This window comes from Lissotriton helveticus, chromosome 12, assembly GCF_964261635.1.
Source record: "Lissotriton helveticus chromosome 12, aLisHel1.1, whole genome shotgun sequence".
In the NCBI taxonomy this organism is placed as follows: domain Eukaryota; kingdom Metazoa; phylum Chordata; class Amphibia; order Caudata; family Salamandridae; genus Lissotriton; species Lissotriton helveticus.
Window position 1 is genome coordinate 884,623,762 of NC_136073.1, and position 23,468 is coordinate 884,647,229.

Below are 23,468 nucleotides of genomic sequence, written 5' to 3' on the forward strand. Positions count from 1 at the left end.
TTGCACATTTTAAAGCAACTTATCTTCTACTGTGTGTAATGCAAGTATAAAATAATAACTTACATATTCACAGTGCTTTCTCTCACAGACTGGGACCTACCACTAAACGTACACAAGTCTCTATACTCCACTGCACCAATCAGGATTTAATTATGTGGCTCTCTGGTGCAGGGCATTAACTAATAGAGGCTTCATAATGCGCAACAGTGCATTTCCCACTGATTAGGTTAACAAACATTTATTTTTCATTCAAGCTAAAAGCTAAAATGTTACTGAATATTTTGATTTTTATAGTCACGCCTTTGATCTCCCAACGCTCACTCACTCCGCCCTATTTGAGCGCAGCATCACGGTTCCCATACGTTTTTAATGCGCTTCAATCACTGTGCACATACACACGTCATTTGCTGCACAAACATTCTCTCTTCCAATCCAACCCTGATCCACCCTGCTGCTCATGCCTTCCTGCCTATTCTCTCACTTACTTCTCTAAAATAGGTCTTAAATCTTGCATCCATGATCCAACTTCTCTTTAAAGTTTCACTCACAGACACTCTCTTTCTGACTTCCCTCTTCTCTCTGGTCTTTAAGTGTCTCCAGCTCCAGCCCCTCCTTTCTGCTCTATGCTCCTTCTCTCTTTAGGTCTGATTCCATTGCAGCCTCCACCCACCCCCCTCCTTCCACCTCCTCCTGATTTAAGTGCCTTGCAGTGCTTGCCCTAATCTGTGTTACTTCCTCCCTCTCTCTGTGTGTTCCTCTTCCTCCCTGCACTCTGTTAGGGTTCTTCTAAAGTCAGACCTTCTCCCTGATACCTTCTGCTCCTCTTTCTGGCATCTCTCATTGGCCCCGCGTGCACCCATGTTATGTTCCTTTATTGTGCACCATTATAGAAGGCATGTCATTGTTCCCTGGACCCTTTGTTCATGAACCATCTATAAATAAAGTAAAATGAAATACATCCTCACTGACTGGATGTGGGTCTCACACCTTGAGGCGCAGTCTAATCCCCTGGGCACTGGCTCTTTCTAAGCTGCAGGTACTGCAACACATCCCCCTCAGCTGGAGCCCGTCTAGTGTCTTGTAATTGTAATTGTAATCGTCTTTTATATAGCGCTAATCACCGGCAGGTCTCTAAGCGCTTTTGGAGGAATTGCCACACAGTCTCCCTCTTTTGCCGTGAGTGTCAAGCCTTAGCAAAGAGTCTGCTTCATTGGGTCCGAGCTTCAATTCTTGCAGCAGAGTCTCACTCCTTGTTAGCAAGGGTGGCTGTATTTTTAGCCTAGTCACATATATGTGATGCAAGTCACACACCTTGGTGCACTATAACTCTTGTTTGGAGTTGAGTTCCACACCATGAAGCGCTGACTCACTCAGTGGGATGGAGTCCAAAACTTTGTTGGAAAACACTGCAACCATTACCATCACCAGCACTATCACCATTAGCATTCAAATTACCACCACCGTTATGAATTCCATCTCCACCACAATTACCACCACCAACACCATTATCACCACCAGCATGACACCATAATGACTACCACCGCCATTGGCACCATCAAAATAACCACAAACCTTACTACTACCAACATCGCCATTACCATCACCAACACCATTACCACCACCAACACTATTACCTCCACCAGCATGCCACCATAATGACTACGGCCACCATTGGCAACACCAAAATAACCTCCAACCGTACCACCACCACTACCAACATCACCATTACCACCACCAGCATGCCACCATAATGACTACCACCGCCATTGGCACCATCAAAATTACCACAAACTTTACTACTACCAACATCACCATTACCATCACGAACACCATTGACACCACCAAAATTACCAAAAACATTACCACCACTACTTCTAACTTCACCATTACCACCACCAACACCATTACCACCACAGGCATGCCACCATAATGACTAGTGCCTCCATTGACACCACCAAAATAACGTCAAACCGTACCACCACCACTACCAACATCACCATTACCACCACCACCATTACCACCACCAGCATGCCACCATAATGACTACCACCGCCATTGGCACCACCAAAATTACCACAAACCTTACTACTACCAACATCACCATTACCATCACGAACACCATTGACACCACCAAAATTACCAAAAACATTACCACCACTACTTCTAACTTCACCATTACCACCACCAATACCATTACCACCAGAGGCATGCCACCATAATGACCACCAACACCATTGGCACCACCGCAAATACCACAAGCCTTACCACCACAACTTACATCATCCCCATTATCAACATTAGCAACACCACTGGTACCATCAACACCACTTAAACCTTCACCACCACCTAATTTGAGGATAATTGACCTCTGAACTCTTGGGCGGGTGTAGGGAGGGAGTTCTATATCTGCCAAGAGACAATCCCTGGACCCTCATTGATCCTTTCTGACCTTGATGTAAGAGTAAAAGCCCCTGCGGTAGTCACCCAGGGACGATAGTAAATTACAGCATCTGTTTTTCTATACCAAGTTAAATTGATCATTGTGAGCTGAGAAGACAACTTTACGGTGTCTTGTTTTGCAGGTAAGAGGTTAAAATACATATTCAATTCTTTACAAAGGTATATTTTGAGGCATTTCTTTATAGTTTTTTCCTTTACAGGCCTGATTCCTCTGCACTGCATCCTTTTCTCTCCCTATCACTACATTTAGTTGGTTTGACTTCATCCCTTGACCCTTGACTTGGAGGTCACCTGGCCCCTCCATTAGCCCATCTGACCCTCTGTGATGTTGGAATTCAACTCCTCTACTTAAACACTCATGCTAGGGTGTCCTGCCAGGGGGGCAATATGAAGGATGGAGAGGGTGAGGGCATCTTTCTGTGCCGTATTCCATGTTTGCACCTTCTAGGGTTGATAAGGCCTAGGCCCTTAATTGCTGCTCCATCACCCTTACAAAGTCCTCCCTATTCCCTCCTTGACTCACCCTCATCACCTTAAATCTCACCATGACCAACTCCTTCCACAAGATACTGTTTACCACCTCCTGGTTGAGCTCCACCTCTGTGGTCCTTGTGGCTCTCCGCGGAACCGCCTCCTTGACTTCGGTTCTGGATGTACCTGCCATCCCCCTTCCGGGGTATCCGCTGAGATCCCCGCAATTCACTGATACTGGGTTTTCTCTGATACTGTGGTGTCTCTATTTACCTTGGGTTGTACCATCTTCACTTCTGGGAGGATCCTATAGACCCACTATTAGTGGATCACATATACCTATTATTGCATGGGTATATGGATTCACTACTGAGTTGACCTATAGACCCGTTACTGGATGGATCCTGAAGACCCACGATAGGTGGATTCCACAGACCCACTACTGAGTGGACTTCATAAACTCACTACTGGGTGGAACCCACAGATCCAGTACTGGGTGCATCTCACAGACCCACTATAAGTGGATTACATACACCTACTCTTGTGTGGGACACTTATACCTACCAGTGGGTGGACCCACAGACCCTCTGCTGTAATGTCTGGTTTGTTACTTCTCGCTCTGGGGGCCCCACAGACCTTCTGTGGGGCACCTGATCACCCTTCGGGTGCACCACTGCTGATCCTGTATGGATCAAGCCCAGCACCTCACTTCTACCTGCCCATCTCCCAGAAGATGTAAGCTCAATGAGGTCATTATGTCAGGTAGGTGCGACACTCTCTGCTCCATACCATACTTCAAGCAGCTACAATTTCAGTGCACTAGGTCTGAGGCACACCCATGAGCCTCTGACCCCACACTAAGGGCCCCATTAGTATGGCGGGCGGATAAAGTCTGCCCGCCATGTCCCCGGGAAACGGGACCACCGCTGAGGGTGCCACAAAGGCAGGTTGTGCCTTTCAATGCCCAACGTGACAGGCACCGCGTGGTGCCTGCCACGTTGTTCATTGAAATGTAGGGGGGCCATAGTTACCCCCATGTGCACCCCCCAGAGTCCTTGGGGGCCCGCAACGGGCCCCCGTAAGCAGACTCCACATGCCTTTCCGTGGCGGCAATGCGGCCATGGAAAGGCATGTTCCCGCCCACATTGTAATATGGCTGGCGGTGTCTAACAGACACCGCCACCATGTTGAACCCTTTTCCGCCCGGTCGACTTGATGACCGGACGGAAAATCGGCGGACGGTCTTTCCATCCGCCGCGGACCCCCCCAGCCATTGTAATATGGCAGGGGGTCTTTGCTGCAAGGATGGCGGGCGGATCGCCCCTGCCAGGTTGGCGGTGACTAGCGCCGGCCCGGCGGGGACGATCCGCCCGCCATCCTAATGGGGCCCTAAAACTCTTCTTACATAATTAACAATATAAGCAACACAACCAGCCGTTCATAACAAGTAGAGAAGCTTCTTACTTAGCCACCCGAAAAAGGAATTCAAAATAAATCATTAACCATAGAATTAACCATACCAAAGGCATCCAAGAATAAAGGGAACCTGGGGTATTTTTTATCTTTTAGACCCCGTTAGGAATAATTTTCAAAGAGCTCCATGGAAGATGGTTGGGCTCGTCCTGGTTTATAGGGTCCAGGATGAGACCCAATGATGAAGCATGACACAAATAGAGGGTGTGAGGGTCCCTAAACAACCCTTGTGGGTCGCCCACCCTTCTGGAGAAACAGAATCGAAGTCAAGAAGGTGGTAGAATACTTTTTTTGTGGTAAAACAGGGACCTTAGCCATGACATTCAAGAACAGAGGAAGGTAGGTGATCATTGATAAGAGCTGCAACCCATTGGAGGTCTTCTTTTCCTGGCACAGAAAGGAGGGCACACCCACCGATGCCAAGCACAAGCGATCTGCCCTAACAACACCAAGGTGGTACACGCATTCTGCCCTAGCAACACCAAGGTGGTGCATGCATTCTGCCCTAACGACACCAAGGTGGTGCATGCATTCTGCCCTAACAACACCAAGGTGGTACAAGCGTTCTGCCCTAGCAACACCAAGGTGGTACAAGCGTTCTGCCCTAGCAACACCAAGGGGGTACAAGCGTTCTGCCCTAGCAACACCAAGGTGGTGCATGCATTCTGCCTTAACAACACCAAGGTGGTACAAGCAATCTGCCCTAACGACATCAAGGTGGTACACGCGTTCTGCCCTAGCAACACCAAGGTGGTGCATGCATTCTGCTCTAACGACACCAAAGTGGTGCATGCATTCTGCCCTAACAACACCAAGGTGGTACAAGCGTTCTGCCCTAGCAACACCAAGGTGGTACAAGCGTTCTGCCCTAGCAACACCAAGGTGGTACAAGTGTTCTGCCCTAGCAACACCAAGGTGGTGCATGCATTCTGCCTTAACAACACCAAGGTGGTACAAGCGTTCTGCCCTAGCAACACCAAGGTGGTGCATGCATTCTGCCCTAACGACACCAAGGTGGTACAAGCTGTTGGAGGACACCTTCAGAGGAAGTGGGCTCTTATTGGTGCATCCTCGCTCATTCTCCTAGCAGATGGGGTTTGCGGTAACCTACTCACCACTAAATGTTCTGTCAAGTTTCCTGAAACTGAAGGAAAATGTGATCTATTTTCGTGCAGCAGCTCAGCTTGAATTAACCCCAAATTATTCTTGAAACTTTAATGTGTGATGGGACCTTCAAGTAGCAGCTGGATGAACCGAGGGTGATGGTCGGGTGGCACTAAAAAAAAATACACTTACCTTCCTGCACACCACAACGTCCTCCTCCTTCGGTCAGCTCTGTTCAAGGCAGGCTCCAACGCAGGACTCAGCCAGCTCCTTGAATCAACCCCAGTGCTGTTCTCACCAGCATGAGAGAAGCACCAGGATTTGAGGAAGCGGCCTCTCTCGGGGGCATATTTACGAGCCCCTATCACCACCACGTGATAGGGGCCTCGCCTTATTTACAAGGCAGCGTTAAGCGTGGCTAAACGCTGCCTTGTAAATAAGGCCCCCTTTCACGCTATGGTTAGCGTGAAAGGGGTGGGCAATGGGTGTTGCGGTCGGCGTTCCACCACAACACCTATTGATTTTGATGCTGTCCCCTATTTACAAGGGCAGCATAACTAGGAGGCAGCGCCTAAATTAAGACCAGGGAAAATCTGGTCTTAAATAGGTGAATTGAAGAGATATTCTTTATTTCTCCTCGTTTTTGCCATTTCCATGTGTGCTCCCTTGCGCAGCACACTTAGAAACAGCAAATTGCCTATGATTGTTCGTGTGCAGGAAGGTCCACCTTTCTGCATATAAACAATCATTTAAAAGAAATGCAATTTTGCAACTTCTGTGTGTGCTGCATTAAGCTGCACACATAGAAGTTACAAAACAGCAAATAAAGATTGTTTATGTACACAAAGGGGGACGTTCCTGCACATAAACAATCTTCCCCCCAATGCAGACACCCTTACACTATGGTGCAAGGGTACCTGCGTTGGGGCTATACAGATGAACTAAGGGCCAGTGCTAGGGGAAATGCAGGGTTGTGCCACATTCTTGTGAATAATGCACATCCATGCGTTTTCAGAATGGAGAAGTGTGGCGTTGACAATGTTTACTTAACGCCATGCTTCTCCGTTCTGCTGGAAATGTGACCCTGAGTGCTCTCAAGAGAAGTGGAGGGCTGCACTTTCTGTAACCCAGCTGTTAGAGAGGTTAAAAAGGCACATGTCTGGCTGACCATTGCAAGACAGCCGGCCAAAGGTTCATGCACATTTTAAACTTAAGCCCACAGCTCCATGCTGCCACTCGGCAGCACTGGATCACCCCATCCTTACACTCATTTTGGGACGGGTGGTTGCTGAAAAATAAAATGGTAATACATAAAGATTATTTTTCAGCTGTGACCTGGGGCTTTTCTTTGAAGTGAGACGCTCCACCCTCAATGCTCCTGGACCTGTCTTATTTCTGCTGAAAACGTTTTTCATCACGTCTCTGCTTCTGTGCAGCAAACGGGGCTGTGTTGGTTACCGGGGCCTAAAACTGTTTCTACCCCGAAAGATTTGTCAGGGGGTCTCAAGTCTTGGACATTGCGGCTCTTTATATGCAGCATCCCATTGTTCCCTGTATCAAGGCGATCTGCCCTAGCGACACCAAGGTGGTACATGGAATCTGCCCTAACGACACCGAGGTGGTACATGCGATCTGCCCTAACGACACCCAGGTGGTACATTCAATCTGCCCTAACAACACCAAGGTGGCACATGCAATCTGCCCTAACGACACCCGGGTGGTACATGCAATCTGCCCTAACAACACCAAGGTGGTACATGCAATCTGCCCTAACAACACCAAGGTGGTACATGCAATCTACCTTTACAAAACCAAGGTGGCACATGCAATCTGCCCTAACGACACCCGGGTGGTACATGCAATCTGCCCTAACAACACCAAGGTGGTACATGCAATCTACCTTTACAAAACCAAGGTGGCACATGCAATCTGCCCTAACGACACCCGGGTGGTACATGCCATCTGCCCTAACGACACCCAGGTGGTACATGCAATCTGCCCTAATGACACCCAGGTGGTACATGCAATCTACCTTTACAAAACCAAGGTGGCACATGCAATCTGCCCTACGACACTCAGGTGGTACATGCAATCTGCCCTAACGACACCCAGGTGGTACATGCAATCTGCCCTAACGACACCAAGGTGGGCACGTCAACCTATGTAAAGTACAAGCCATCTGCCCTAAAGACGCCATGGTGGTACAAGTGATCTGCACTAACCAGGCTTGGCTCACATACCAACGTCAAGTACCAGCGATTAGCACTAATGACACCATGGGGGGCACCCCCACTAATGCCAAGAACAAGACATCTGACCTACCAACAAGAAGGTGAGCACACAAACCGATGCCAGGTATCAGTGATCTACACTAACAGCCAGCCTTCCCTCGCCCCAGGCCAGAGAGCCGGGAACCCCAGCTAGTGCCATCCAAAGAGCTCTCCATAGGCACAGCCACCACTGCCACCCAAGGCCTGCCCGCGCACAGTATCAGGGGATCCTGGCAATCCGAAGGGCCCTACTCCCAAAGACATAATGCGCCTTGGGGCAGAAAGCTCTGCCTGTTCCAGCCTCCAGAGCTCTGCCCCCACAGAACCATGGGTCCTGGAATAGACAGCCGGGTACATCTCCTCTACCAGTCCCAACTCCAAGATCCTACCCTCACGTGGGTCAATGAGCCCTGGCACAGAGAGCCTGGCACTTCTGGCTACATGATGATCCCCGGGCTCTGCCCCGACAGAACCATGGGGACCCTTGGAACAGACACATGGGTGCATCTACCAGTGCCAACTCCAGGTTTCTGCCCTCACAGGGTCATGAACCCTGGAGCGTACCGCCTGGTACTTTTGGCTCTGCCCCCACAGACCATGGAGGACCCCAGAACAGACGGCCGGGTACATCCACCAGTGCCAGCTCCAGTCTTCTGCCCTCATGGGGTCATGAACCCTGCCACAGACTGCACAGCACTTCTGGCTGCATGAATAATCCCCGGGCTCTGCCCTCAGAGAACCATGGGACGTTTGGAACAGGCAGATAGGTACATCCACCCAGGACCAATGACCCTGGCACAGACTGCCTGACTGTGCCAGCCCCAGGTCAGTATTCCTGGCACCTACATTGGTACAGCGCACATCACCAGCGCCACATGAGCTGTTTTCACTGGGCTGGAGCACTGGCATTGCCTGGCATCACCAACCACAAAGCCTCATCCCTCCAAACACCTGCACACACCATGGACCATAGCCGCGCCCACCGCTGCAGGTGCCAGCCAGGCCCTGGCAACACCCCTGCCTGGATAAGTGTCCATGAAGTGAGGGGCTCTCACCTGCTGACGTGGAGACGAGGGGTCCCTGTGAGAGCTGAACTGGGAGCCTGGCGGTGCAGTCTGTAAGATGTGCCCACCTGCCCCTGCCACTAGCCCTACAGGGGCACCCGCGTCACGCACTCTGCACCACCCTGCTTGGGGGAAGAGTGGGGGGCACTGCCAGGAATCATGGGGTGGAGAGCACGTGCTTCCTGTGCAAAATCAGCAGAGCATGAAAGAGCACACCTCTGGGGAGGGAACCGAGAGCCTGGGGGCGAGGGGCATCCGCTCCTATACTCACATGCATGTCCCTGGGGGCAGGGGGTGTCAGAGAGACCCCCCGGGGCTCACACTGCGGGTGTCTCTGCTCAGAAAGGGTACTAGCAGGATGTCTCAGCTCTGACAGCAGCAGAATGGACAAAGTTTCACCTCACACCTCAAAGTGAGCCTAAACAAGTGGTCTTCAAACTTTTTGATGCTGAGACCCCTCATCAAAATTCTTTAGGCGTGAGGACCCCCTCCTGACAAAAAATTCTAGAACCTGGTAGTCCTTATCATTGACAACCATAAATGTTCTCCAGAGAAACCGTCAATCTGTGGTTGCGCCTCACTAGTTCCTGTTTTACATCCAAATATAGCAAAAAGCAACAATAAGCATTTGCAATGCATTCTTGTCTCGCATTTGTGAAAGCTAGAGTTATTGGTATTGTTAATGATAAATCTTACGTATGTTCATTCGGTTTTGGTGCAGTGGATGTGTGTTGTCTGTTGTGGAATTGTGTAGGTTGTGCAGTATTTTTGTGTTTTGGAATTATGTGGTATGGTTAGTAGATAGTAGTGGGAGTTGTATCGAATATATTTAAAATATTTTGGATAAGGAAGGTAGTTTGTGTGAATGAGAGAAAGTATTTATAAAAATAATGGGGCATATTATCAAGAGAAGTATTGCCGCTTCTTTGGCACATAGCGCCGAAAAAGTGGAAATTTTATTATCGCACAATTTACAACGACTCGCTACCATGCAGTAGCACGAGTTACCTTGCGATAACAGCCGTTCTTTTACCCACTTTGCATGTTAGCGATAGACATCGCTAATGACATGAAAAGTGGATGTACCTTAGAAATACTACGTGACAAACCCCCGCTACCACAGCTTCGCATTATTTACAACGCTGCACCGGTTAAGCGAAGCGATGTCAACAGTAGTGCTAAGCCCCCTTTTTTGCAGGTATTTAACTCCCGCTAATAATCTTACTTAACCATACTATGAATGAGAGGTGGATTGGAAGGTTAAATTTACATCTCCCGATTACCAAGCCTTTCATTAGCGCAGTTCCCAGATCGCTGGATTACGTACGCTAATGATACTTATCGCCGTCTATCGCAGGATATTACATCGCATGTGAAAAAAGCATTGCTAATATAATGCTGACAGGGCAATGTAATCTAGCGATAGATGGCTATAATTAAAAATGCCCTAAACGCGTTCTGCGATAATTATCGAGAGTTGTTGTTAATGTGCCTCAATATTTTTTAACATATAAATAGATGAAGAAGACACATTTCTAGATGTTTAAAGCTCCTTCTGCCCCATAAGCAAACTGTTCCTTATACAGTACCCTGAGATCTGCTCTTAGCCATGTAGATACCTGCATCACAAGGGCATTCTTGAAAGCCCTGTACCAGCCAGCCACACTGCATACATGTTTAAAGTCATGTGATGTAATATCAGTTAAATGGTGGTTCTGGGTTTATGTGGGAAGGGTCAATGGTGGATGGGGTTCAGAAGGCAGGGGTCACGAGCCAAGGGAAGTTTTGGGGTAAACAGCCCAATAATTAACCTTTTCAGAGCAGAAACAAATATAACTCAGTAATTTGACCATATGATAAAAGGTATCTTTCAAATTGTTTACAATGTCATACTAATGTCAGAATTATGCTATACAACTATCACAAGACAATCGTAGCATCTCTACTTCTCCTGTCCCAACAGCTTATCAAGTTACTTTTGTACAATAATCTAATGCCATTTATTTGCTAAGATTGAGGCTTCCACATTTCGTGTCAGTTTCAATTATGTTCCATGATAAAATTTGTTTGCATGCCCATGTTGACACATTTCGGGGCTGATTTACGACGTCTTGCGCATCTCTGCTAATCACCAGATATGCGGCAGAAGAGTTGCGACGCATCTGCCCACCCGTGCGCCACCATTGATGCACCGCATTGTAAATGTGGCGCACTGTGGTGCTCGGATGGTCAGATGCGTGACGCATCCCCGGTGGAAATGTGGCGCATTGCTGGAGTTGCGTCGCAAGTGTGACGCTGCTCCAGCAAGGCTCGGGGGTGCCCCATCTCTAACATGCTGCGTCAATCCTTAGGCCTGCTTGAAGCAGGCGCAGTATTTTGCCGCAGCATGGTCCTAAAAGTGACTGAGTGAAATCTTGTAGAACGCCCCCCACCCGTGCAGGATCGCCTTCTTGTGGCGCAGGGCTTTACAACGTGGCGCATCTCCAAGATGCGCCACGTTGCAAGTACTCTGCACCATGGCACTGGATTTGCGCCACCGCTGCGTCACAAAAGTGATGCAACGGCGGCGTAAAAGAGGTGCAAAGGGCTTGTAAATCTGCCCCACAATTTTTAATTCTCTATAGAAAGTCTGTCTCTCACCTTGGTTTAATGAGGGAGCGGTTTTGATATCTGAAGCAATGCTCAGGCTTTCTGCTTACTACCGTCTGCGCTTGGGGGAAGCGGCCTCGCCGGTCCTATTGCCTTGCACAGGCTGGAGTCTGCCCACTGGGACCACGTGTGGGAGTTGGGCAGAGAGCAATGAGCCTCATCTGAGCACACAAAGCGAGTGTTTCTCCTTTCCTGATGTGTTCCTTCCCGAGCACCACAACATGTGAGTGGCATATCCAGAAAATATAGCTTCTGCAAGTGGCATCGCTGGGCGGGGCCTGTGCCCATCTATAAGTGTCCTGCCGAGATAGGAAGGAAAGATCCATAAGCGCTGATAGAAAGAGAAGCACCATTTCCCTTTTCTTGTAAAAAAAAGTTGATGAGGAGAAACCTTTGCTCAGACAGCTTCATTGTGGGTTAAAATGACCAAAATAGTGATATGAGATTGCCACACAATGCGCTGTATTCAACAGCATACTTAATTGCTGCATACTTCAGTCATCCCCGCCACATCATTTGGGCTTCCAATTACATATAATTCCAGTGTTCCTGTCATATTGTGCTGAGGCACCATGCCAGGGGCTTGCTACCTTCCTCCATGTTCTCAACACACAAAGTTAAAAAAATTAGTCATTTATAGAGTGTCAGAAATCACCTTCCAGACTCCAGAGACGCTGGTTTCCGGTTGTGAACTTTCCCCTTGCAAACCATAGGTAACAGGTGGGCTAGTTGAACTGAAGCAAAACAAGACTACAGTTCCCAGAATCCAGTGGGCCTTCAAAATCCGTGTCCTGGAAACATGGTGCCTTGAAACTTTGGAGACAGGTGGCATGCCTGCTGGCTGGAGAACAGCGGATGTTGGAGCACCTGTGGCAGTTTTAGGGCGGTGCGACCGGTGCCAGTGCACCTTGCGTCAAGGTAGGGGGACCGCACTCCGAAACATCTCAGGTCAAAAGCACCTGCTGCAGAGCTCCCTATGTAGTCAGCAACCTCCAAACAACAAAAATGTAAAAATAACACTAATAAAGAACGCTCCACTTTAAAGAACACTGGTTAAAACAGAAAGTTCACAAAGAAGTGAGAGTTATTAATACTCCAGGGTTTAGAGAACAATTGATTTATCTGGAGGGTCCTGATGAAGGTGGTCTACATTGCTGTTTCTTTCCACCGAAACGCGTTGGCCAAATCATTGTAATAATCCTACCCATCTGGGTATATGCTGGACAACAGATAAAGAAAGAAATTAGGTTGTTTTGTGATTTTGAGTAATTTAAGTGATGCATGGGAATGAGTGTGTATGAATGGTTGTGAATAGGGCGTTCTCTACCTGGAATCAAATTTATGAATATGTTGTTTTTTGTAAAATTGTGTATAATAACGTAGACTGAGATGAAAACAAATGATTTTTCAAATGAGAAAATAATATGTTTTTTCATGTTGTATTAAGAAAAAAGAAATTAAATGAAAGAAAAATAATTTAAATAAAAAACAAATGTAAAAAAAGTAAAAATATTGTGACGTGTTGTTGCCCTGCAAATTAGAAGTTATACCCTGAAATAATATTTTAAAGGTCACGAGGGAGTTCTGTTGATTATTGTATTTATTGCTTTTCCCCTCTTTCTCCCTGACCTCAAAGCAAACTTCAGAGGGGTCCCTCAAAAAAGCTACTTGGTGTGGGGGGAAGAAGGCACGGATAACAGGACGGCGGGCAGGGGAGGAGAGGAGAAGGCATGGACAACCGCAGGGAGGGAGGGGGAGAGAAGGCATGGACATTGGTACAACGGGCATTTAACACACCGGCTGCACCTGCTGCAGCGTTATCCAGGCTGTTTTAAAAGTGGAAGGGGGAGTGCCACTAAATGTAAGCGAAGCACGTCGTCCGCCTAATGGAGAAACTTAATAAAGGAAATAGTACACGCCCTGTGTAAAAACCAAGTAAAGGGGCCAGTAGGCGAGGGGGGATACAAATGACGGGATGGATTTTCTAAGGAGGGACTAACAAGCCTTATAGTGTATCAGAAGACAACATTTAAAAAAGACAAACACACAATCCAATGAAAAATAGGGCCGGGGGAGTGGGCAAAGCTTCTCTCCTTACTGAACTACCACAGCTCTTCACAGAGCAACTCTTGTGCGCTGGCTCACGGTCAACCTAAAAAGGTGACCAGTACAGCTTTCTACAGAGCGGCAACACCTTTTGCTGCTTTTTAGTAACTTTTAAACCTTTTGAGTAAATAATATTTTTTTCTGAAAACCAGCAGATACTGCGGCAGATAATGGATTATGTGGCACATGCGGCATATCTATAATTATGCTAAAATCGCTGCGGCCACACAATCACATAATTCCAGTGGCCCTTGGTATAATAGCTGTAATGCATGGGCTGCAGCTTTATTGCACAGCATTAGAATAAAACCAGGCTATATTTCATGGGATGCTGATGGCTTGGCATTTACAGCTGCGTGGAACTGGAGGTAGCTCAACATCTTTCACCATCAGGTAGCTACAAATAAAATAACGTTCAGCTTCAATGAATAATAAATATATTTTTTAAAGTTGTTACTCAGTGGGAAATGCGCTATAAAACATTATGAAACCTCTATCAGTTAATGCACTGCAAAAGTCTATGTGAAACCAGAGAGCCACAGAATAATATCGTGGTTGGTGCAGTGGAAATAGTGACTTGTGTATTTTTAGTGCTATGAGGTCACAGACTGTGACAGAAAGCACTGTGAATATGTAAGTCCTTATTTTATACTTGTATTACACACAGTACAAGAGAGACCACTACAATATGAGCAAAATGTTTTATGATAAAATGGTTCCAAAATATAGGGGCTTATTTATAAGCCCCTTGCGCTGCCGGTGCGTCATTTGTTATGATGCTCTGGTTACGCAGAGAGCCAGACCCATTTCTAAGAGGCCACGTCAAAGTCACTTTGCGCCGCTTTTCATGGCCTCCTAGATATGGTGAAAGGCAACGCAGCGCAAGTTGGTGCGTTGCCTTACACTGCGTCACGGGAGCGTTTCATGGGCGTTGCGGTGGGTTTTGACACCTTCCTAGATTTACAAGGAACTGTAGACCTGAGGATGCATCAAAACTCTACACTGCCCCAAGGGACGCGTAACGAGGAGAATTATCATTATTTCTCCTCAATTGTTTCCTCTATCTATGTGTAGCACACATTGAAAGAGAAAGAGGAACGAGGAAAAGGTCTCCGTGGGTTTTTCTCGGCAGGAAGGCGTGCCTTCTTGCACAAAAACATTCCTGCCAACAATGCAGACACCCGTGCACCATGGTGCAAGGGCACCAAATTGTGTGCCGGCAGAAAGGATATAAGCGTACCGTACATTATGAATACAGTGTATTCCTGCCCTTTTGAATTGGCATGGGACAGTGCAGAAAAAATACTCGCGAAGCTGCCCTACACCATTTCATTGTAAATGAGACCCATAGATTTTAGTAGTATCCAGACCCTATGAAATGCAGTCAGACATTCTCAGTGATAGTACGTGCTTTGTAAATACAATTCCAATTAAAAGCAAGCACTTAACAGCTCAGTAAACTCTGTGCACTACCACTCAAAAAGCTTCAAGTGATTTGGGGCCATATATATCAAGATACCCATTTGCCGATTCTAAAATAGCGATTTTTAAGAAATCGCTATTTGATAATCGCAAATGAGTATGTATGTACAAAATCGCATTTTTTTTGTGATTTCTTAAAATTCCTTAATTGCGATTAGCAAATTGCGAATCGCAATTAAGGGAAACGTTCCCATTCATTTCTATGGGCCAGGAGGCCCATAGGAATGAATTAGGAAATTATTCTCAATTTGCGATTCGCAATTTGCGAATCGCAAATTGAGAATAATTTCAAGGGTGCAGGGGGGTCCAAAGGACACCCTGTTGTACCCCTGAAATATGCATGGGTGCACATGTGGCACACATACATGCCCCAAGGGCATGTATGTGTGTCACATGGCCCTTTGAAAAATGCAAAAATGTGAATTTTTCAAGGAATTCACAATTTACCACCAACTAGAAGTTGGTGGTAATTTACGATTCCTTAAAGGCATTTTGCAATTTTTTTTGCTTCATGCATTGCATTTAAGGAATCACAAAATTTGCGATTCCTTAAATGCAATTGCAAAATAAGGAATCGCAAATTTTGCGATTCCTTATTTTGCACCAGATTTTGCTTAATACATACCATGTAGCAAATTCGAATTTCGGCCTTTGCGAATGCGAATTTGCTTGATACATATGGCCCTTGATCAATTAACTGCAACAGCACTCTCCTGAGAAATCGGAGCCAGGCAGACTGCTAAACACACCTTTCTGCCAGTGTGCTGCTGGCCTGAAAGAAATTTAAATATGCACAACAATTTAATCTGCAAATCCTTTACATTTGCAGATAAACTCATTGTGCACATTTGCATTTCCTTCAGGCCAGCAACACATTGGTAGAAAGGTGTGTTTAGCTGTCTGTCTGGCTCAGATTTCCCAGCACAGGAGAGTCCCTGAATAACACTCCAGGGAAAGCATTTTGACAACTGGAATCAACCGTCTGGGATGTATTCTTTTAGCAAATGAAGAGTGTGACCCCCTTCCCAAGGCTCCACACCCCCCTAGGGGTCGCGCCCCACAGATTGAAGACCTCTGGCCTAAAATATAACAACCACTGGCATAGACAATAGGTCTCTCTTTTGGGACCTCTTGGTTTTACCAATGGTTTTAGTCATGCTATGCTGCACAGCGTCAAAAATGCTGTGCAGAATAGCTTTTTCAAAAGGAAAAAAAGCCATATGCGATCAGCTGCGTTATTTAGTAGGCGAGCACACCACGTATGCACACGCTTACAAAACTACGCAAACACTTTTATTTTGGTTTGCCAATCGAGTTGGATTGGTAAACAAAACAAAAAATATTAGAGTGGGAGAGAGCACTAGGGGTGAGGGGTAGCAACCTGGTGGAGGGCAAAACATAGGGTGGGATGGGGGAAGCAACATGGGGGGTCAAAATGGAATGGAGAGGGGAGAGAGAGAGAGAGAGAGAGAGAGAGAAATACGTTGAGGGAGCAAATGGACAATAGAGAGCGCAACGTCAAGGTGGGTGAGAAGCACACTGGGAAAAATCAAATCTGGGGTTGGATAAACATGAGGGAAGGGGGAACCACATGGGCAGCGAAAGCCGAGGGAGATCTACATGAGGGAGACAGTTGGAAAACACATGCTCTCTCTTAAAGTTCCTGGAGATAGATCAACAGAGGCGAAAGGCCTGGTTATCTCTTCGCACCACATCTACAAATACACAGGAGGGTACTTTACCACACTTTAAACTCAACAAAAGGCGAGAATGCAAGATTCCAACAGAATGGATTTTGAAAAAAATAACTTATTTTTGTTCCATGCCACTTCACGCTTGTGTGAATGTTACTACCATCATCATCATTTGTAGCTTGAACTGTGCCAGTGCTTGCAATATCGATCTTCCTGAGACAGCTATTTACAATCTTCAAGGTGTTCATATTATGACAGTATGACTAGTGGTGAATTTACAGGAAATTTAATAGGTTCTCCGAAGCTCCCTTTAGGCTGCACTGGTTGCCAGTTTCTAGAAAGATCCATTATATGACACTTTGCTTTTTCTGCAGAGTCTATTAAGAAACAGGCACCATACTGCTTATGTTGTTGCGTTCAAGTTTAGGCTATTGGCACTTCCCTCCTACTGCCGGTCCCCCATTTAAGAAAGCATCGATGGGTAGGTAGAGGTGAATGTTCTCTCTCCTTTAACGCTTCCTGTGTTTGAAAAACACTGAGGGGCATATTATTAAGGGGGTTTATCTCCGCTTTTTTGGCTTTAAAAGCCAAGAAAGCGGAGATAAAATGATCTCCCTATTACCTAGCTGTCGCTAACACCAGTTAGCGACAGCTAGTAGAAGATAGCGACCATCTTGGGCCCCACTTTGCATGTCAGTGATATTTATCACTAATGACATGCAAAGTGGGCGTGCCAAGATGTTAGCGACTGGAAACAGTCGCTAACATCGCTATCTCCTATTACCAACTTTTGGAGATATTCACGCTAAGCGCGAATATCTCCAAAAGCTAACACCTGCCCTGAGCAGTTCTTAGCCATGTTATCCAATGGGAGGTGGATAACATGGCTAAGAGCATTAGCTCGGTAATGCATGAATATCGCGGACTTTTCAGCGATATTCATGCATTGCGGCCGTTTTTTATCGCATTTGCGATTAACCTTGGTAATACCAAGGTTTATCTGCGGTAAAAATCGCCGCAGCTCAGCGGTAACATTTTGTCTCTAACCAAGCAATAGCGATAATTATCGCTATTGCTTGGTAATATGCCCCTCAGTCTTTTGCCTGAGCAGAAGAGGACCCTTCTATGTTTAGGAAAGCTCTTAAAAATCAGCTGTTTTATTGGTTACCTCCACATATTCTCTGATATTGTTGGTCAGTTCACCACTGAGATGCCATGGGGAATTTGTTGCATTTTATGAGTAACAACTCAACTCACATCACATCTTGCATGTAGAGGTTTTAAATATATTTTGTGGGTGCAGTCAGACATCAAACGCAGGGCTGTAAATTGTAACATCACAAAATAAAATGATGGACAGAGTATTGAAACTTTTCAAACACTCATCCTAGTCACAGATCTGGGTTTAATCCATTGTTATTTTGCTCGCCACGTCACCCCATTTTGCAAATCATGTTTGACATTGTTCAGCATTCTGTCTATCAATTGTTATTTTTGCATTTGTCACCCGCACTGGGAGAGGTATTCCCAGACATGGGTCCCGTGCTCTCCATACCACTGGAGTCAAGCTATCCTGGCTGATGAGGGGTGATACCCCGGAACCGGTTCCAGGCAACTTGTTTCTGGTTCAGGGAGGAACTGGCCTGGCAGTTTGGGCTGGACTGTCCCATGGGGAGCAGGATAAAGACTTATTTGCATGTGGCTAGGTTTAAACTGGAATGTCATGAGGAGCAAAGAAATGATGGATTGAGGCCGAGATCTCTGTACTAGGGTGAATGTTTGACATTGTTCAGCTTTCTGTCCATCAATCGTTCTTTTTGCATTTGTCACCCCGATGTGTGATGGGTATTCCCAGAATTGGGTTACCTGCTCTGCATGCCACTGAAGTCAAGCTAGCCTGGCTGGTGAGGGGTGTTACCCCAATACCCATCCCATAATGCTTGTTTCTAGGCCAGAGAGGACCTGGCTTGGCATTTGGGGCTGGACTGTCTCCATGGGGAACAGGGTCAAGACTGAATTGCCTACGGCCCGGTTTAAAATGGAATGGCATGGGGAGCAAAAAGATGGATTTAGGCCCAGATTCCTGTACTAGGGTGAATGTTTGACATTGTTCTTCATTCTGTCCATCAACTCCTATTTCTGAATAAGAAATTAAGCAGGATTGGTGGGATTTGTTTTCTGTGGAGATGGAGCGTTGTCATTTGAGGGATAGCTCAGGTGTCTGAAGCCTAACCAATGAGAAGTCTAATAGACAGCTCAAATACATGAAGCCTGAACAAATAATTTATATCTAACCAGAGGCCTTTCTCTGCCACCTTGAGCAAACCTCACTATGATCAGGTTCTCAATGTCTGCATTGTAAGACAAGTGTAGAATGTGCTTCAACTTATGCCTTGTATTTTTTCTCTGGTATGTTGTAAATGCCGAGGTAGGACACAAGGACTCCCATTGTGTAGGCTTTTCATCACTACCCACCTTTTCAAGCTTGGCAACAAAGGGCACGTCAAACATTATTCTGCTGCCAAACTTCTGTTGAAGCAAAGTTCTGGTGTTGGGTGTATTGGGTTACCAACACAAAAGCATTGTACATTGAAAACACTACTTTGTGCACAGCTTGTTCCAGTGTTATAATAACAAACTGGTCACCATGTTGTCTGTGTTGTGTCTCGTTTGTGGTTTATTCAAAGTTGTCCCTTCCGTTACCAAGTTCAGGGTAATTAGTATACCAATTTCAGACATTTAGGTACAACAATTATAGAGAATATTTAGCAATTCTTGTCAAAGGAAGTTTGTAATTTTTTTTTAAAATGTTTGTATTTCATAATGCACGTTGCCCTTGCACGATGTGAAAATAAACATTTATTCCAATAGAAGCCCATATTCTGTGTCAACTATTGGAATTCTCAAGGGCATACTATCAAGCCCATTATCGCCTCTTTAGTGGCAGTTTTCTGCCGCTAAAGCGACGATAATTTTAGCACTGTGCTTGATAATATGCCCCAGTGTTTTTTTTGTTTTTAAAACATTCGTTTTAACTCAGTTCAACACCAAACTATAACGTTACTTTAACCTTTGCTTTTTTCATTGAATATCCAGGGATTTTTTATCATAAGCTAAGATCTTATTATTATACTTAACTATAGCGTCACTTTAACCTCTGTTTTTGTCAGTGAAGTTCTCTTTTTTAATGTAGGCTTTCTTTTTCTTTTTCTTCGAGAAGTAATTCCCCACCCCCCTTCAAGCGCCTTGAGACCCTCTGGGTATGTAGAGCGCTATATAAATTTATTGACTTGACTTGACTTGACTTTTTAAAATGTGTGTTTCAGTGAGTTTCTGGGTTTTTTGATCATATTCAGCCAACACCCCCACTGCGTATGGCCTTCGGCTATGCGCAACAGGAGCTTGGCCAGACACATCTCTGCGAGTAGCCAACCAACTACGGCCTACTCTCCACAGTCAGTTTGCTGCATTTGCCCCTGTTCCTCCTGCCCTCCAATCTCTATCTGTCTGTGCCCTTGTCCCCTTCCTACTACTGTCCGTGGTGAGGTTACTACCCTGGACCTGCCCACCTACCCCTGCCCCCACTCTGCATGTGTGTGCCTGTTCCCTCTCCCTCCCTGGTCATTGTGCTGTCACTGCCCCTGTGCTTTCAGTGCCGTCTGTGGCTGCCCCACCCTCTCCTGCCCCTGTTCTTCATGTGCATGCCCCTGCCCCCTCCCTCCCTCCCTAATCTGTTGTTCTGCCCATGTGCTGCCATTGGCCTATGTTGCTATCCCTGGTGTCTATTGCCCCCTGTTATCCTTGTGTGTGCCCCTGCCCCTTCTCTTCCTGCTCTGTTGTGTTGCCAGGGCCCCTGTGCTGGCCTCTGCGTTTACCCCTCCCCCTCTCTTCTGCCCCCTGTTCTCCATGTGCATGCTCCTACACCCTCTCTCTCTGATCGGTTGCGATGCCACTACCCCAATGCTGACACTGTCCTCTACTGCTACTCCTGCCCCCTCGTTCTCTGTGTGCAAGCCTCTCCCTCTCCTTCCCTGCTCTGTTGTGCCTACACTGTCCCTGCCCTCTGTTCCTGCACTCCCCCCGTTGCCCTGTTCTCTCTGTTTATACCCCTGCCCCCTCATTCCTGGGTCCATTGTGTTGTTGCCACTGCCCTCTGTTTTTGCACCTACCTCTCCATCCTACTCCCTGCCGCCTTGGTCTCTGTGTGCATACCCCATCTCCTCCTTCTATGGTCTGTTGTGCTACCACTGTCCCTATACTGCCACTGCCCTCCGTTTCTGCCCTTCCCCTTCTCCCCTGCCCTGTTCTCCCTTACCCCTCCCTCCATGGTCCATTGTGTTGTCGCCACTGCCCTCCGTTGCTGCCCCTACCTCTCCCTCCTACTCCCTGACCCCTTGTTCTCTGTGTGAGTGCCCCTCCTCCCTCACTGGTCCCTTGTGCTGTCACTGTCCCTGTTTTGCCACTGCTCTCAGTTGCTGCCATCCGTCTCCATGTGTGTGTTCGTGCCCCCTCCTTCCCCGGTCTGTTTTTGCTGTCCCTGTGCTGCTGCTGCCCTTCATTGCTGCCTAAGCCCCCCTCCCCGCTCGACCTCTGTGTGTGCCCCTCCCCCTCCTTCCCTGAACCATTGTGCTGTCACTGCCCCTATGCTGCCACTGCCCTCCTTTGCTGCTCCTGCCCCCTCACTCACAACCCCAATTCTCTGTGTGCGTGACTCTGCCACGTCCCTTCCTGGTCTGTGATGCTGCCACTGACCCTGTGCTGCCACTGCCTCTGTGATGGCACTGCCCTCCTTTGCTGCTCCTGCCCCCTCACTCACAACCCCAATTCTCTGTGTGCGTGACTCTGCCATGTCCCTTCCTGGTCTGTGATGCTGCCACTGAACCTGTGCTGCCACTGCCTCTGTGACGGCACTGCCCTCCATTGCTGCTCCTGCCCCTCACCCAAGACCCCCATTCTCTATGTGCATGACCCCGCCCTGTCCCGCTGGTCCATTGTGCTGCCACTGCCCCTGTGAAGTCATTGCCCTCCATTACTGCCCCTGTGCTGTCACTGCCCTCTGTTGCTACCCCTGTGCCACCACCTCCCTCTGTTGCTGCTCCTGTCCCTCACCATGACCCCCATACTCTGTGTTCATGGCCCTGCCCTGCTCCTCCCTGGCCTGTCATGCTGGCTCTGCCCCTGTGCCACCACTGCCCTCTGTTGCTGCTCCTGCATCTCACCCATGACCCGCGTTCTCTGTGTGCATGATCCTGCCTCCCTGGTCCATCGTGCTTAGGCCTGGGCGGTGTTACCGCTGCTGCACTATGCTGAGTTTCACAAGCCGTGGAGTGTGTTAAATCGCATTGTTCACACTGATTTTTAGCAATGGGTGTTTGTCCCGCACTGGAAAATCAGCACAAACAGAATTATGCCCAGCGGAAGAGGGCACTGCTTCTTTCTGTCGCTGGAGTAGATTTTCTACTTGAGCGGCAGCTTCCTCATTCAGAACAGATGGTTTCTCAACGCGAGCAGTCGTGACCATCCGCGACCGCCAGCGTTGAGAAATCTTTCGTGTATGGTTGTTGTCGCTTTTTCAGAAGTCGAGCTTCAGCTGGTGCTCCTGCTGAGTTCATCAGTGCCTCCTGTTTAACTTTCATTTCTGTGAAGTGGGCACCCCTGCCACGGTACCTTGGCTGTTCATCTATCAAAGAAGAGTCCACAGCGAAGAGTCCACAGCTTGGTTCTTCTGTCCACCCAACTGGACTTCTTTCTATTCTGTTTTTTATTCTTTTAGGAGTTGTGGTAGTGCAGTGCCCCAGGGGCCACACTCCCAGGTACCTGGAGTGTTTTTTGGACAGTGTGTGGCAAAAAATTAAAGAGCTAGCACAGGTCTTGATATTGGTGTCGGAGGCCAACTGTCCTTCCTACCTTTGCAGAGAACACAATCTGCTAGCCCGAATATGTGGCCTTACCCATGGGCTTCATGATGCTAAATTCATTAAACCCTAACATGAATAAGGACCCCATCAGAGGGCATCAACCTCTCCTTCTCGAGGAAGGCATATGTCTGGGAAGAAACGTCATGTTTGAACCTTTTGATGAGGGTAGCTGTCTCATGTTCATAATACTCTCTCTTACGGAGGCCCACAGCCATTTCCTTTCCTTCCCTTGCCTGGATCTACGCACATACAATTCAATAAAACATTATAATTAAGGCTCCCAGTTTTCTGTTTTTACTGATTTTTACAGATAATGAAATGATGTGCGTAGAAAGCTTCAGTAAAAGTGATGTAGGGTCAACATGTTTCATGCCTCCATGCCCAGCAGAGTTTATGGCATTTCTTCAGTGCCAGTTATATATACCTACCCTACAACTGATTGGGAACAGAGATAGTGCTGTGAAGGAGTCCAATCACACAAGGTCTACTGCACCTGCTGCGGTACAGGACAATCGAGTTCCGACCCTATAAGTGAGGTAACAATGCCCCTTAGGTAGGCCCAAGGGCTGTGCCTAGCTGCAGGGGAAAAAGTGGACCACGTGATTATTGACCCATGATCTACCCTCCACTGCTGACCTACAGGTCCCGAGTCAATAACCACGTAGCACTATGTCTGTTTCCAATCAGTTGTAGCTGAAGCTATCCAGGCACAAAATATCCTATGACAGCTCCCTTGTTTTCACTTTGTCAGGATGACCACTTTATTAAATAGTCTCT

The 23,468-nt window shown here is 47.2% G+C and overlaps 1 protein-coding gene across 2 annotated transcripts in view; it reads right to left on the minus strand.

The window, feature by feature from the left end:
- Window positions 1-11,787, minus strand: part of LOC144797582 (cornifelin homolog A-like) — a 35,432-nt gene extending 23,645 nt beyond the window's left edge. Inside the window, exon 1 of one of the 2 annotated variants that reach the window (XM_078668250.1) lies at window positions 11,483-11,787. The gene's annotated coding sequence lies outside the window, so the exon portion shown is untranslated. Of the gene's footprint in view, window positions 1-8,833; window positions 8,971-11,482 lie in introns of those variants that run through there. The other variant, XM_078668248.1, reaches the window with a different exon arrangement.
- Window positions 11,788-23,468: the final 11,681 nt, after the last annotated feature.